Source organism: Eupeodes corollae, chromosome 3, assembly GCF_945859685.1.
Source record: "Eupeodes corollae chromosome 3, idEupCoro1.1, whole genome shotgun sequence".
In the NCBI taxonomy this organism is placed as follows: Eukaryota; Metazoa; Arthropoda; class Insecta; order Diptera; family Syrphidae; genus Eupeodes; species Eupeodes corollae.
This window is the reverse complement of record NC_079149.1, coordinates 33,732,768-33,749,032: the sequence shown is the minus strand read 5'-3', so window position 1 is coordinate 33,749,032 and position 16,265 is coordinate 33,732,768.

The following is a 16,265-nucleotide window of genomic DNA, read 5'->3' as shown; positions in this document are numbered from 1 at the left end:
TAAACAAATGTCGGAAATTTCGATTTTACAAATGTTGCCACATACAAATGTAGTTTCAGCTAAAATTTGACCTAAGCTTTTAACAATGCATTTGTCAATTTTTGAGATTTTGTATTTAAGAACTACTTCATGACTTAAAATGCTTTGAAAATTTTTAAAATTCACTAAAATATTTGGAATGTCAAGTTCTAAGACTAAGCCACTTTGAATTCGACATAGGGTCGTTTATAAAAATTGAGTTTTTGGGACAAGTAAGTGATATGACAGTACCCGTTGCATGATGCGTTGGACTGTCATGCCAGAGGTCTTGGGTTCGATCCCTGCCTGTGTCATCTAAAGTATTTTTCGCGGGTACTGCCTCTCGCGAGGTATTGACAATTCTTCCAAGAGTAATTCTTGTCATAAAAAGTGCTTCCTCAAAACAGCCGTTCGGATTCGACTTTAAACTGTAGGTCCCTCATGGTTGCGAGTTGTACATAAGTTACTAGGCCCTAATTCTTAATAGACTGCTGCGCCACCTAATTTAATTTTGATTTTTTAGTGATATGACAAATCGAAACCGTGTGCGTCACTCAAGTCCAACTGAGAATATAGCTGCTTGTTGTGTTGATGAAAATCCAGAATTGTCGTTCAGGTAACACAAGAACTCGACCACCTTGGTCTATAACCAGCTAACTCGTATCTTCGCTAATTCTTGAAATTCATCAGAATGTTCCAAATTTTTTGGGGGTCGAAAAATCCGAGACCGATTTTTAAAAAGCCTTTGATTGGTGCCGATCGTGTGATTGGACATTACAGCCGTTGAGATTCGGCTTTAAAATGTAGGTCCCTTCCATCCCTGATAAAATTCGAGGGCGATTTTTGTAAAGCCTCTGATTGGTTCTGACCGGACCGTGTGATTGGACCTAATATATTCGAAAATAAGACTGATGACGCAAGTGTTGCGTTATTTCTGGAAGAGGTGATTAATATTGGCCACTGCAATCTTATGATTTAATACCATTGAAAAGATAAAGATATTCGTGAAGTCATCGTGCGCAAATTCGCGACTTAATGACTTACAAAAATATCATCCAAATGGCTTACTCAAGTCCTTTTGTTGTGAGTATTCCATTGACCCCTTAAAGTTTCCCTATCAATGATTGTTTTTTTTTTTTTATTTATATAAACCACTTAAAATCCTAAAACCATAACCAACACAACGCCCCAGAGGAATATAATTCAACAATATCTAAATAATAACCCCACAAGGCACAAAGGCGCTGTTCCTTAAACTACACCCCAAAAAAGCACAAAACTTATAAAAACTAGTACTCAAACTAACACTTTCTGAGTGCGTCCGTCCGTCCATACCACAAGTTGCTTTTTTGGCTTGCAGCTTTTTGTGGCTTGATCACATTAAAAAAAATTACCCCATAAACAAACTGATTACAAGTAACTATATACTTTTTGGCACACATCCAGCATTAAGTAATCAATATTCGTAAATCGCGCTTATAAATCGTTTTAATGCTTTTTACGATAACGATGTTTGTCATGTTTCTATATATTCACGTAGGTATCATCGACTTATAGCCAAATAGTATCAAAATTTATGCTCAGGCTCACAATTCAAGCCGAATTTAGAAGGAAATCCAAATCCAAAAACAAAGTCGAAATAAAAAAATTATACAAAATAGACAAAACATCATTTCGGGCCGGTAATTGATGCCAATAGAGTTGTTAGCTTTCGCAGTTGGTTTTATATATGTACATGCATAGTTGGTGTCTTGCAAGTTACAAACAACGAGCATTTTCCCGGCCATCAGATTAAGACCGGGACGAGACCAAAAACTAACTAGGTACAGCCAACCAACCAACCAACTAACATCGACGAACAACGGGGACGACGGACGGTCTAAGCATCGATCGGAGCGGTGGCTGGTAGAGCAGCAGTGCAAGACCATGTCCAAACCATGTCATGAGAGAGGTTTCAGCTGTTTATGGAAAAGTGGCCATTGGAGCTACCGGCCAATAGATAACTATCCACAATTCAGGAGAGTAAAATAAGTACCTATCCTATACTCTTCGTCGTCGTCGTCTTCGCGTCCGAGTCGGTATATGTAAGCGAATGCGATCTTTATGGTCTAACAACAGTTATAGGGTAAGTAAGTTTATATTCGAAATAGCCAAAATGAAGTTGGCAGTTTAAGTAGTCACTCTATGTCGTATGTCGTCGTATAATCGCGAGAAGTTGATACGATGCGATACGATACCTAATAGTAGGTTTATCTAGACTTTGTAGTGTAGGTATTCAAGTTGCAGCTCTGGGGAGCAGTAACAGTAGCAACACATATGCTTGTTAGCACAAAATGGAGTGCAACTGTTTGAAAAACAAAGTACTAAGCTCTACTATCAGGAAGTCAGGACCGCAATTAGCAGAATTTAAAGTTAGATGCAACTCAAGGCTCTCTACTCTCTCTTTTAGGATTAAATTATTTAGCTTCACATCTCAAGAAAGGCACAAATATAAGAAAGACTTGGTCCTAAGCCAAAATTTGCAAAAAACAAGATGTTTTGAGTATTTTTGAAAAGCTTAGTTTCTTTTGTTTAAGTGGTTCTAAAGACTTTAAATCAAAAAGTAGCCATTACATACAAAAATTGAATTAGGTGGCGCAATAGCTTGTATCGTACGAGAAATAAGGTTTAAACCATTACAATGACTGAGAAATGTCCGCGATGGAGGGGTCCTTCACTTTATATGCCGAATCCGAATACCTAATTTAAGAATACAGGTTTCACAACAAGAATTAATCTTAGAGGATTTGTCAATTTCCCCAAAGAATAGCTGTAGACAAAACTTTAAGTATAGGGCAACCCGAAACAGTGCTAAGCAGTAACAAACTAAAAACTCCACCAAACTTGAAGTTTTTATCATACTTGAGTAATGTCTTGAGACTTTAAAGCGGTATAACTTCTTTATTGTTAAATGTTACGAGAGAACTTTGTAGGAAATAATTAAGCAGTTTTCTGCGACCTTTAGATATTTTTTTGTCAAATATTCTTTCATGCGTCGCCTAGATTTCTGATACTCAAGAACTATGGGCTCTTGTTTTATACGAGTATGTTCGTTATGGAATTCAAACTTTTCTTATTAATTTTTTATAAATTTATGGAAAGCTTAAAGCTTATTAATTATTATTATTGGACAGCTACAACTTCAAGGTAGTTAAGGACTGTGTCTAAGCACCGCTATAATCAAACGAAGAAAAAACTCTTGCAATCGATGCTCCTTTGGACTTAGAAGGCAATTGAGAACTTTACTTCTCTCCCGAGCATCTAAAATCACCATCTATAGTACACTCATCATCCCGGTTCTCATTTATGGCGCTGAGGTCTGGACCCTGTCAAAGAAAGATGAGAGCGTCTCAGGATGCTTCGAGAGAAAAATTCTTCGGGTGATTTTTGGTCCCGTACCTATGCATTGATGGAGAATGGAGGATAAGATACATATAACGACGAACTGTACGGGCTGTATAGTGACACTGACCTAGTTTACAGAATTAAAGTATAACGGCTTAGATTTCATGCGAAAGGTCTTGGGTTCGATCCCTGCCTATGCCACCTAAAGTTTTTTTTTCACAGGTACTGCCCTTTGGGAGGAATTGACACATTCTCCGAGAATAATTCTTGTCATGAAAAGTGAAAACTGTAGGTCCCTTCAATCCCTGACAACAGTACTCGCACACAGGAATGGTTGAGAGTTGTCAGTCACTAGGCCCTAGTTCTCAAAACGGACTGTTGCGCCACCCAATTTATTTATTTTAGCTTAGATGGCTAGGTCATGTGGAGCGAATGGACATCAACGCTTCAGCCCGGAAGGTATTCGAATCCAATCACGAGGGACGACGCAGTAGAGGAAGACCGCGACTCATGTGGCGCACGCAGGTGAGTTAAGGCCTTAACCAACTTGTTGTGCAAAACTGGAGACAGCTATAGCTAGATACCGAGCTGGCTGAAGACGAATGTTGGTTGAGGCCCAGGTCTTTCCCTGACTGTAGCGCCACCTTAAGTAAGTAAGTAAAAACTTATTAACAGCGGCGTGAGGGAAAACCAGTTGATACAAAATAAAAAACTGGTAGTTTTGATCCACTTTACCTTAGACCTTTAACCCTACATTTCCATTATCAATTTTACTATAAGTACCTACATGTATAATTTAAATTGAACTTGAACTTATTTATTTTCCTCCAAAAATAAGCTTAAAGCTCTTAGAAACTTAAACTCAAGTTTCCTTATCGAAAAGTTATTAAACTAAGAACATCTGAGAAAGAATAGTAATTTTTGGGACTTACTGATGAAAAACCTTTGAAAGCCCGGATATAAAACGTCTTCGATCTTACTTAAACTTTTGTGTAAGTATTTTATATTTTATGTGCTAGAATTTTTATATTTCGGGTGGAACCCTGTAAATTGACATAGCCTAGAAATAAAAAGTTATTGAGAAACTAAAAATCATTGCCAAACTAAAAGTTATTAAAAAATAAAAAGTTTTACTAGGCAACGAAATTCGGGTCAGCTAGTAGGTTCTTTGGAATAATAAATGTTCTTAGAATTTTCTTTGATTTCAAAATTTAAGGCGAAATATATGTACGTGAAACTCCATAATATTCCAAACTGATTCTGGACTTTAAATGCCTAAAGTGATTGATGACTTCAAAAGCTTAACACAGAAATACGATTTAGACAGTGGTGCCTGTAGTGTTACGAAAGCCCAAAAGTGGATTACTGAATAAGAAGATGGATTTATTACACAAATTTCGGAATCTATACAAATGTTGCCAGCAAATTCCAATTTTACAAGTTTTGTCATATATGTAAAAGTAGTTTCAGCTTTAGGATGATCAAAGCTTTTTACAAGGCAAAGCAATCATTAGCTTAAGTCCCTCCTTTTTTTGTACCGACAAATTAAAATGTATGGTAAATGGAATTTCCCACGAAATATTTACCGATCTTTGAAAATTGGAAATGGGAATAGAGTCCCTTGAATTGTCGCTTGTTTTAAGAAAGCAGTAAATTAGAAATCTGGTTCCTTTTGAGCTTGCAAAGAGAAGTAGAAATAAGATAGTAGAAAATTTCGAGGGCCCCATTGTTTTAATAAACTAAAATTTCTAAACTTAATTATTATATTTTTAAGTCCTTTCGGCTAAATTTCTTCCAAAAATGAGAGACTTCTATAAAGTAAGCTTTTAAACCCTCTTAAAGAATTGGCTGGCCTTTGAACAATTTTCAAAAATCCAGCACTGGAACCTATCACTCTGATAGCCGCTTAGTGGCAGTGGCTCGGCGCGGCGGCAGCGCGACACGGCACAAACTATATTAGATTTCTCCTTTGGGGCTACCAAATCAATTGCGATCAAAGTTGCAATGAAAAGCGATAGTGCGCTGCTATAGGTAGCTCCTAGCTACACAAGCCTTTGCTTCATTTGGAACTCTTGGTTCCGTGGAATTTCTTTGATACACATATAGTACTGGAAAAGCTATATTTGTATATAATTTAGACAAAATCAAGCCTGAAATAAAAACAAAACAAAAACGCTGCACTGAAGTCCACATTTTATTTTGAACGACTTGCCTTAAAATGAGAACTGATTACCACAGCTTATATGGTTAGAGTGCAGCGCAGCGCTGCATTATTCACTGCACTGATACAGATGGTGAAATTAATTTTTTGTCACTTTTGTGTGTCGATTACGATAAACGTTTATAGTTTGTCAACTACGAAATTCAACCTCAAATTCAGTGTTTTACAAAACATATACACCTCAGCTTCTCTATAAGATGATAGAGGCTGTTTTTTCGAAGAGGGTGTGGGGCTTTTGAGAGTTCGTGTAAATTAAGTATAGATGTATACTTCATGTGATGTGCTTTAGTGGAATCCGTGTTATTGGTTACCTTAAAGAGTCAAAAAGAGAGATGCGGTTTTTGGTGTTATTGCAATTGCCATCAGCGGAATTAAGTTCTCTAATGGGCTATTTGTCCAAGCTGTTGATTCCGTGTGGTTTCAAAGGTGTGTATACGCGTAAAAACCTATAAAGTAAGAGGTATAGAGTTCGAGACTTGTGAGTTTGCAAATAAGTTGCATATTTTCGCACTTTTTAAATTCAACGAACAGAATTTGTAATTAAGTGAAAGGAATTACTAATTGAAGTCGATTCGTTAAATAAATTTTCAATGAGAAAAAACACTTAACTTACCGTTAAAGTTAAAGTTACTATATTTTATTTATAGTATAGAGGTGCATTTATACTTAATTCATTAAATGCATTACCCTCTTTTTGTTTTTTTTTTTTATAAAAATGGTTAAACTTGTGGTTTGGCGACTTATACGAAAACGATGTAACTGACAGCTTTTATGGGAAATATTGGCAAGGCAATTAATTTATAAATGTGCAAAAATAAAACTACTGTAATTGGTTTGTCGTAACAATTTTTAAAAAGTTAAACAATTTTTGTTGTTTTTGTCATAATTTTATAGTTTTATTTTGGTCAGTTAAATTTGTCCATCGGTTGACAGTTTATAGGGATTGAGAAATGTTTAATTATTAGCCTTAATGAATTCGACTCACTTGACATGATGATTAGTGCATAGGACTGTTGATGGTTGAGGACTTGGGTTCAATCACTGCCTGAAGAACCTTTATATTTTATCAAAGGTATACCGCCTCTTGTAAGAAATTGACAAATCCTTCAAGAGTAATGAAATGTTCAAGAAGTGTTTTCTCAAATAAGACGTTCGGATTAAGCATAGAAACTGTAGATCTGCTCCATCCTTGAAATGTGTGGAGAGTTCACTACGGACTGTTGAGCACCCCTTACTTATTAACTTCAAATAGGTCCGATTTGTCGAATTAAATATGTCGACACTTCTCGAAGTTTCAAGGTCGCTAGAATCTATTGCAAAGGGTTTTAGAGAGATATCATTGATTGCGAGGATACTTGGGATCCTCTTTTTGTCGGCTATCTTTCCAAAACTAGAAGATATATAGACTTTTTTTAAGACAAATTTGGGATTAAAGATAATTACATCAAAGATGTAATTCCTTCAAGAGTAATTCTTGTCATGAAAAAGTGCTTTCTCAAATTACCCGTACGGATTCGGCCTAAAATTGTAGGTCCCTTCGATTCCTGATAATAGTTCTCGCACACAGGAATGGTTGCAAGTTGAAAGTCACTATGCCCTGGTTCACAACGGACTGTTGCGCCACCTAATTTATTTATTTTTTATTACATCAAAGATGCGAAAAGACGAAAAAATGAATTTTTGTTTTTTCAAGAACAGCTTCAAATTCTATGTTGTCTTACACAGAATTCTGCTGTTGATATTTTGTAAAACTTTTAGAAATATCCCCAGACGGGGACGAATGTAAAGTTATCAGTGTGTTTTTATGCTATTCCTTTTGGACTCTCCACATTACTAGATCACATTTTTCCACTAAGCCCATCTATTAACGATCTATAGGAGGAGGTCGTAAACAAGACGACTCAAAAATATTTAAGGTTTAGCACCAAAAACTAAAATATGACATCTACTAAAACGATAGGTGCCCAAAAAGCAGGTTATTCAAGAAGTAAAAACGATGCGGGGGTAGTGGTGTCATTGGAAACAGTGATCATGCGGATTTCTCAGTCATGATGTCGCACTGACTAAGTGATCATCGCGCTTTCGCCAACGAGGCATTTTTCAAGAGCAACGATTCTTACGTAACTGCGCGTTGACAATTTTGTTCACACGACGAATAACTGATGGGCCGAGTGTGAATTTAATTCGGTCGTGGGCGCAGAACTTACAGTTAACTGCTTCGGCTATAAACACTCCACTGCGCCAGGGCCCTGTCGATCATCAAGACAGTCGATCAGAAGAGAGTTTACATGAAAATCCACGATTTTTGATACGAAAAAAGGCAGCCTCACTGAGACTTTCAAGATCGATTATTATTTATGAAAGATTTATAGTTCTATCCATTGAAAATTCAAATCGTTCAAGAACTCGAAGAAAGCGATTTCGTCTCACGCAAACATTTTTGTAAGACAATGTTGAACCGTTTTCGTACTGTGAATCCCATTTTTTGGAGCGATGAGGCTTATTTTGATTTAAAAGGGGAATAATTAAAACTGCCAATACTGGGCTCTAAGTATCCAAGAACCCGTAACCCTCGACTGAAATAACAAAAGCCATTGCATTGACACAGAATAACTTTTTGGTGCGCTTTCTCCACGCATTGGGTAATTGGACCACTTTTTTTCGAGAATCCCCGAACTAGGCGACAAATGTCAATAGTGACAATTATCGCCGATTCAACGCTGCCAGCGAGTGTTAGATATGAATCCGCCTGTCATTGATCGCATTAGTGATTCTATGGGGCCAATCTTTTTTCGCACTTGTACTGTGGCGAAAGTCCTAAAAGATCTTAACATACATAAATCCGCTGTTCCGGATGGTATCCAGTCTATTAGTCTAAGGAGGTTTTCTTTAACGCTGGCAATACCACTGCGTAAGCTTTTTCATCTGTCCTACCCCTCAGGTCTCGCTCCGAATGGGTGGAAAACAGCATTTGTCCAGCCTATTCTTAAAAAAGGCGAACCTCACACTCTCATTACCGACCGATTGCACTAAGGTCCCTTCTTTCCAAGATCAGGGAAACGCTTAAATAATCAGCTTAAGAAATATCTGGAGGAACGGAAGCTTCTTAATGACCGGCAAAATGGCTTTCGTAGCAATAGGTTCACTGGTGATCTCATGGTTCATCTCACCGAACAGTGGAACAAATTTTACATCGCTTTGGAGAAAGTAAGATTGTTGCACGATATTTCAAAGTCATTTGATAAAGTCTGGCATCTTGCTCTCTTATAGAAAATGCGTACTTTCGGTATCGACGAAACTCTTCTTCGTTGAATTAGAAACTTTCTTTCGAACCGTTCAATACAAATTGTTTTGAACGGATTCAAGTCTGAACCTCATAAAATAAATGCTGGTGATCCCCAGGGCTCCGTTTTGCCTCCGACCCTTTTCCTATTTTTATAAATGATCTCCTGTCTGCTACTCGTACTTCTAATCCAATACATTGTTTCGCTGACGATAGCACTCTTAGCTTTTCATATTCGTTTCCAGACTCACAACCCTCTTCTTTGGATGTGGAACTGCAACGGCAAAATATGATAAGCTCATCAAATTCCGACGTAGAATAAGAAATCGTGTTGAATTTAATGCTTCAAAAACCCAATGATGTCCTGTATCGTTAAAGCGAGATAAACCCTCTTTGCCACTTTTTATGAGTGGCACTTGCATCAACGAAACGGAAAATCTCGACATCATCGGAATGTGCATCAGCAACCACGCCAAAAATTCCACAAGATGTCTTGGTTTTTTGAGACGTTTCAAGAAACAATCTACAAAATCTATATACGTCCGAAACTTGACTATAACTCTCATCTCTGGGCTGGTGCTCCAGTAATTTATGTAAGGCTCTTGGACAGTATTCAAAGAAGAGCTTTTAAAATTATCGGTGACACTAACATCATCAACTCCATTACGAGTTATCGAAGCATGATAACGTATTTCTTTTTCCCGAACATGTAAGGTCATTAATCGTTTTCATTGTATGCGTGGTTCCAATAGGATGGTGAGAACGCACACACGGCTAGAGATTCGATGAATTTGCTTCGGGAAGCTTTCCCTCAAAATACGCATCCCGTGGACCCCGAGGTCCTCCTCAATGGATTTTTTTTGTATGGGGTTACCTCAAAGAGAGTTTACATCAACAATGAACTCTAGTGAACCTAAAAGAAAACATTCGTTGAGAAATCAGCGCAATTAAAGGAAGTTTAAGGAAGTCATTTTGGTGTCATGATGTTTGAAAATTGAAATCCTCATTTTTTTCTTATTTTTGAAAATATAAATCTGCCGCCAGATACCCTCTACAAGTGTTTCTTAATTTAGTTATTCATTTTTGAATGATTACTGTTTAAAACTACTCAAAGAAATAATTACAAAACGTATATTTGCCATACAAATTTTAAATCTAATACCGACACTATTTTTCCTTAAAACACTCGTAATTACCACACACTATAAAAACACGTCCATATTTAGCTAAAATACATTGTACCGTACTTTAACTGCCTAAATAGCTACTCGAAATTCCTTTCTCAAAATACAAAAACAAAAATCCTAACCTATTCCATATTTTTGTCTCTCTAAAACTCGGTTTACCCATATAATAAAAATATGTTGCGGATCTTGAACAAACATTTCCTCAGATTCTCATAATGACTTTTTGAAACTATGTTTTTCTTTTAAAACACTCCGTTGTCAGCTGTGAACCCTAAATATTGTCTATTCGACTAACAATAAGAAGAATTCCCCCATTTGCCATTGTTGATGTGAAAAACAAATTGTCAACCCCTTTTTTTCGTTGTTTGTTTGGAATAGTTTGGCTCAAATAAGGGAGAGTTCGCCATTTACCCTGGGCAAAGGGGCATATATCTATACCTAGTTAATAGGATATAGGACTAAATCCAAACAGGGCGGGTTGATTTTATTTTTTTGGAGGAATGAAAAGCTATTAGACACTTAATTTACTGACTTACAACTTTAGTGCACTAGCAACTGGCACTGGTATTCCGTATTATAGGTACAATTCGCTGACAAAGTCCGAGTATTTTAGGAATGTATGTTAAATAGACAATTCTAGGGCGAATGTGTTTTGGAACATTATATGTTATGTACCGTACATACCTTGTACCTTTTATGGATATATAGTAGATAGATAGGTAGGTACTATCGCGGTTTTTCACTTTCAACACGACAACGAAACACTCATTGCTTTATGTCTATAGCCCTTTGTATAAAATGGTTAGATATGTGGTTAAGATTTATGGCAATTTTTTGGAAGTTTTGAAATTGTTTAATTTTTGGAATTTTGTTTTTATGAGTTTACGACTAAGAGTAGTGTTGCCAATGAATGTGAAAGAAATACACAACTTCAAGACTAAAGGTGGAGAATACGAATGAATGTGCATGAATATTATATGAGGTATGTTTTTGATTATTCAATTGCTTAATTTAATGCTAAAAAAGGTACTCATAGAACGTCGTAAGATAACCAACTGCGAACAAGGTAGGTTTAGTTAACATTTTGAATTCAACGATTCTTGTATGCATTTGGATAAAAGCTATTCCTAAAAAGTCTCTGTTTTTTAAGGAAACAAAATATTTGACGTATGAGTTGTGTGACAGATTAATTAGACATGTTCAGATTTCGGAGTTATTTCTGTAGTCACATGGAAAAATCCCTCTAATTTTATGTCTGTTTTACTAATATTTCTCGAAAGCAGTTTTTAGTTTTTGAAAAATTACTCTATTGTGCGTTTAGAAACTCCGATCTCTTTTGAACAAAAACTAAAATAAGGATTATTGATTTTAATCTTTGCCAAATAAATATTATTCCTTTTTTGAGAAAGAAATAACCAAAGTATTTTATGGACAATACTAACATTTTAGTCGTTAGAGCTCTCAAGTCAGATAAGATGTTTTTGGAGCCCATATTATGCAGCCATATTCCAATATTGGTCTTAAAAATGATATATAAAGAAGTTTAAGAAAATCATGTGAAAACCGTTTTATAAATCAGAGTGTTTTATTTGCTTCTTTAATAAGTGATTTGTAAAAGTTAATTTGGAGTCAAGAATAATACCTAGGTCAGGGAAAGTAGAGAGTTTAGTCAAATAAAGAGTCTAATTGATAATTGAAAGTCAAAACATTTTGTTTGCGTGTAAAACACATTTATTTACATTTGTCTATGTTTAGTAAAGGCTTATTTATAAAACGCAATCCGCGATAGCTTTTTAGATCATCTTGTAGGAGTAAAGACTCGTCAATTGAGACGATACGTTTGAAATTTTAATGTCATCAGCGTAAAACAGATGAGTGTTTAATAATAGAAAGTAAATCGTTAACGTACAAAATAAACAGTCAAGGTCCTAAGTGGCTGCCTTGTGGTACGCCAGAGTTGGTATAAAAGTATGATAACCGCTCATTCCTAAAAACTACTCTGTTTTATCTATTATATAAGTACGACGAAATCCAACTAACAAATTTATCGTTAAAGCCTTGAGACTTAAGTTTGGAAGTTAATGTTTTATGGCACAATTTATCAAAGGCATTACTGAAGTCTGTGAAGACCCATCTAATGATGGGTGATGTCCGTCTTTTTCGACAAGTAGGCTGAATTTACAGCAATATCAGCAATTTGACTGTGTCCGAGAAGAATATAAGGTCCAATATTTTGTTGAAGTTGTTGGCAATCCCATTAAATGGGCTTAGTCCACATGAGGAAAGGCCTTCAATTGTCAAGAATTCATTGGTAGAGGACATGTTAATAGGAGATAGATAGTTTTCATGCGTCTGTTTAGTCCAGATCAAGTTTGGAAGATTGAAATCTCCTAAGGCTAGTAGCTCATCTTGTGGCTCAATTTGAGCATTTATTTTGTCTATGCAATTAATTAAGTTTTCATAAATGTTGTTAGGAGAGTTTGGAGGTATATATGTGGCGATAATGTATAGCAGTCCTGTCACGGTTATAACTTTTATGCAAATCATTTCTACATCAGATTGATGAAAGTCGTCAACCAAAGGTCATATCAAGCAATACATTCCTGATGTCATTTAAGCAGTGTCTATTACGTCTGTATACACTAGATAATTCGAATCGAAGAGTTCCGTATCCAAGAATTGTTTAGCCAAGTTTCAGTCAAAATGATTATATCGTGTGGTAGAATGTTTATATTCTTGTAGACCTTATTGATCTTTGTCCGTTGACATTTTGATAATAGATTCCAATTTTTTGAAGCTGTTTCTTTGATAATGTGGCATTGTCTGGATATTGCGAAAATTGTTAGAGGATGATATTCTTGTGCTGATTTCCTTATTGTCAAATTCCTGGACTATTATACCACTAGGCCACATAGAAACGGAGTTGAGAAGTCCAAAGATAGAGTCAAGCATTCTTAGTTTGAAAGATGCATATTTCGAATAGTTCCGGTGGACCAATTTCTCTACTTTCATGGTTGTCAAGAAACAAAACTTTTTGAATATAATTCTTAGTGTCAAGAGCATTAGTTAAAGGGTCAAGTTTTGATATGAAGTACGGTGATTTTCGACTACTTTTAAAACACTAGATATAGGAGTTATATTCGAAATCCTGTCCATTTTTATTAATCGTAGGAATTAATGGCGCTGGTAACGATAGCAGACGTCCTATAGATGGCAATGATGTAAGAGCGTCTGTTAAAGGAGATTCAGTCGGTGTTGCTATAGGTTATTGAGAGGTTGGTGAAGGGTGCATCAACACTGTTTCCTCGAATGTTGGCTGCTGTACGGATTCAGTTCGCTGAGTCGATAAAGATGAGGATTCTGGTTGAGTAGAGATTGTAGCAAGTTTTTTTTGTCAAAGGATTATGTTCGGAATCGATGTTGTCAATCTTACGTTTCAAACAACAGCGTCATAAGTATGAATGGAATTTAAATTGACCAACTTTTCTGATAGTCTTAGTACATGCGAACGGATAGGTACAGTAAGAGTACGGTTAGATTTCTCTCAGATATTATATGAGTCATACTTATTTTTGAACAAGCCTTATTCTAACAGCTTAAATTCTTTTTGAATATGTTTATACAATTATTTTTAATATTTCCGTAAATAAATTGCTGTACTCTAAGTTGTCAGGAATATTGGTTAAATTAGATTTTAGAGATCTTGGATTCGATCCCTGACTATGCCACCTAAAGTTTTTTCCACGGGTATTGCCTCTTGTTAGGAATTGAAAAATTCTCCAAGAGTAATTCTTGTCATGAAACACGCTTTCTCTAATTTGCCGTTCGGATTCGGCTTACAAGTGTAGGTCCTTTCCATCCCTGACAACAGTACTCGCACACAGGAATGGTTGAGAGTCACTAGGTTTTAGTTCTCAAACGGACTGTTGCGCCACCCAATTTATTTTTTTATTTTTAATAATATAAATAATAATAGTTTTTACTAATGTTGTTTCTTAAAAATTCTGCTTACAAAATTTTGATTTATTTTTTTAAAATTCTCATTTAAAAACGTTTAGGAAATTCTGCAAAAAGTAACATAACAAATATTTATTTTGTTTATTTGCAAAATTTGAAATTTTTTAAGCACGGTGGATGTTTTTCATTTTTGAATCTTTAACTTGATTATAATTCTTTGCTAACTCTCTGTTATTGAAAATAGTGCATCTGAACACGTCTAAATAGTTATAGTTTTTTTGCAGAAAAAAGCAAAGCAAACAAACCAAAGTCCGAAGAACGGACCAATTAATTAGAAATCCTTATAGTAATTTACTAAAAAATTGTTGGATTTGAACTTGAACAAAAACAAAATGTTAAGAGATAGCTATAGTTAAATTTTAAAGTTTTGAAAAACTAACAAAACCATTTTCTAAACATAGACCTTAACATTTAACTTAATCAGTTATTGTTTATGAGAATTTGAAATATTCTTATTTTATATTTTATTTAGGTTGAGGTAAAAGTATTGTATTTATTATACAGTATGTCAAAATTCACATGAACAAAATACTGTAGAACAAAAATCTGGTTTGTCAAAATTTTGTTTTTAAAATGCTGTTAAAAGGTTGAAAATGCCTAATGACAGAATTTTAAAGTGCAGAATTTTTTAAACAGCTAATTTTTGAGAATAAGGTACTCGATTGTGGAAATTTAATTTTACTATATAAATATTCCGGTTGACGGGATTGCATTAGATTGCGAAGAAGGGTTAATGTGCGATATCTAAATAAGTTGTCCAACGATATACCATACATCGATTTTGAAAAATGTGATATGTGTTCATATCTTCGTTTACCGTATACATAGCGAGTTATGCTGTTCAAAGCAACATTTAGCCTTAGTTTGTGCTCATAGTCACAATTGGTAAAAACCTCGCTGCAGTAGTGCATAATAGGGATGATAAAAGCCTTAGCTAAAATCAAACGACTTTATAAGGGCGTGATATGATAAGTAGCCCACAAAAAACGAAGACTACCATAGACCTTACCTAACGCAAGTTTTATAAGACTGTTCCAGGTTAAGTTTGTATTGAAAGTAAGACCAAGGATTTTTGCAGAAGCAACAAAATCTATTACAGAATTGTTATGATATATTTCGGGGAAATATGAGATATCTATTATCTAGATTAGTTCTTGAAATCACTAAGCACTTTGATTTCTTAGGATTTAAACATAGATTGTTATTACGAGCCCAATTTACAATTCAGATCTTCATTAACTTCATGTGCACCATTCTCAACCATTCCTATAGTGGAAAACTGAGGTACAGTTGCACATCATCTGCATACATGAGTATGGATGAGCTAAGCGACAAAGAAGAAAGATCATTGATATACATTGTAAATAGCAAAGGGCCCAAAATTGAACCTTGAGAAACACCACAATGGAAAGGAAGAAAGGAAGACATTGCATCATTAGCATGAACTGCCTGAAATCTCATAGACAGATAAGACCGAATTAAATTTGTTGATGGCGCAGAAAAATTAAAGAGATGTTCAATCTTTACGCAAAGTTTCTCGATATTGACTGTATCGAAAGCCTTCGAAAAGTTTTAGAGAGTGAGAATGGTAACTTTATCATCGTCTACAGCTTGCCTAATGTTTTCCACCACTTCAATTAAAGCCATGGTACAGCTGTGCCTCGGTCTGAAACCAGACTGATTGGATGATATCATTTTGTTATTGTTCAGAAAAGAGCACATTTGGTTATTAATTAATTTTTCTACGGCTTTTGAAAGAAAAGGCAAAATGGCGATGGGTCGAAAATCATCACAATCACGAGGTACTGGTCTTAAGATTGTGTTAATTGTGTGCGTTATGTATTTCAGAACGTAAGGTAATATGGCTTTTAAGATAACTGGATGTATACCGTCAATACCCACGGAGTTAGATTTGATGGCTAAGATGCTTTCTAAAACATCAGCCTCATCAACCGCAGAGAAATAAAAACGTGACGGTAGTTCATTCAAAGGATAATCAGTTAAATGCGACACATTAGTACTATTTTCAAGGCCTTCTATAATTAATGAAGTGAATTTTTTATTAAGTTCGTCACAGTGAACAGATACACATTTCTCGTTGACTTGCTTGCCCACACCAATGTCCTTAAGATTCTTCCATAGCTAATTTTTGGCA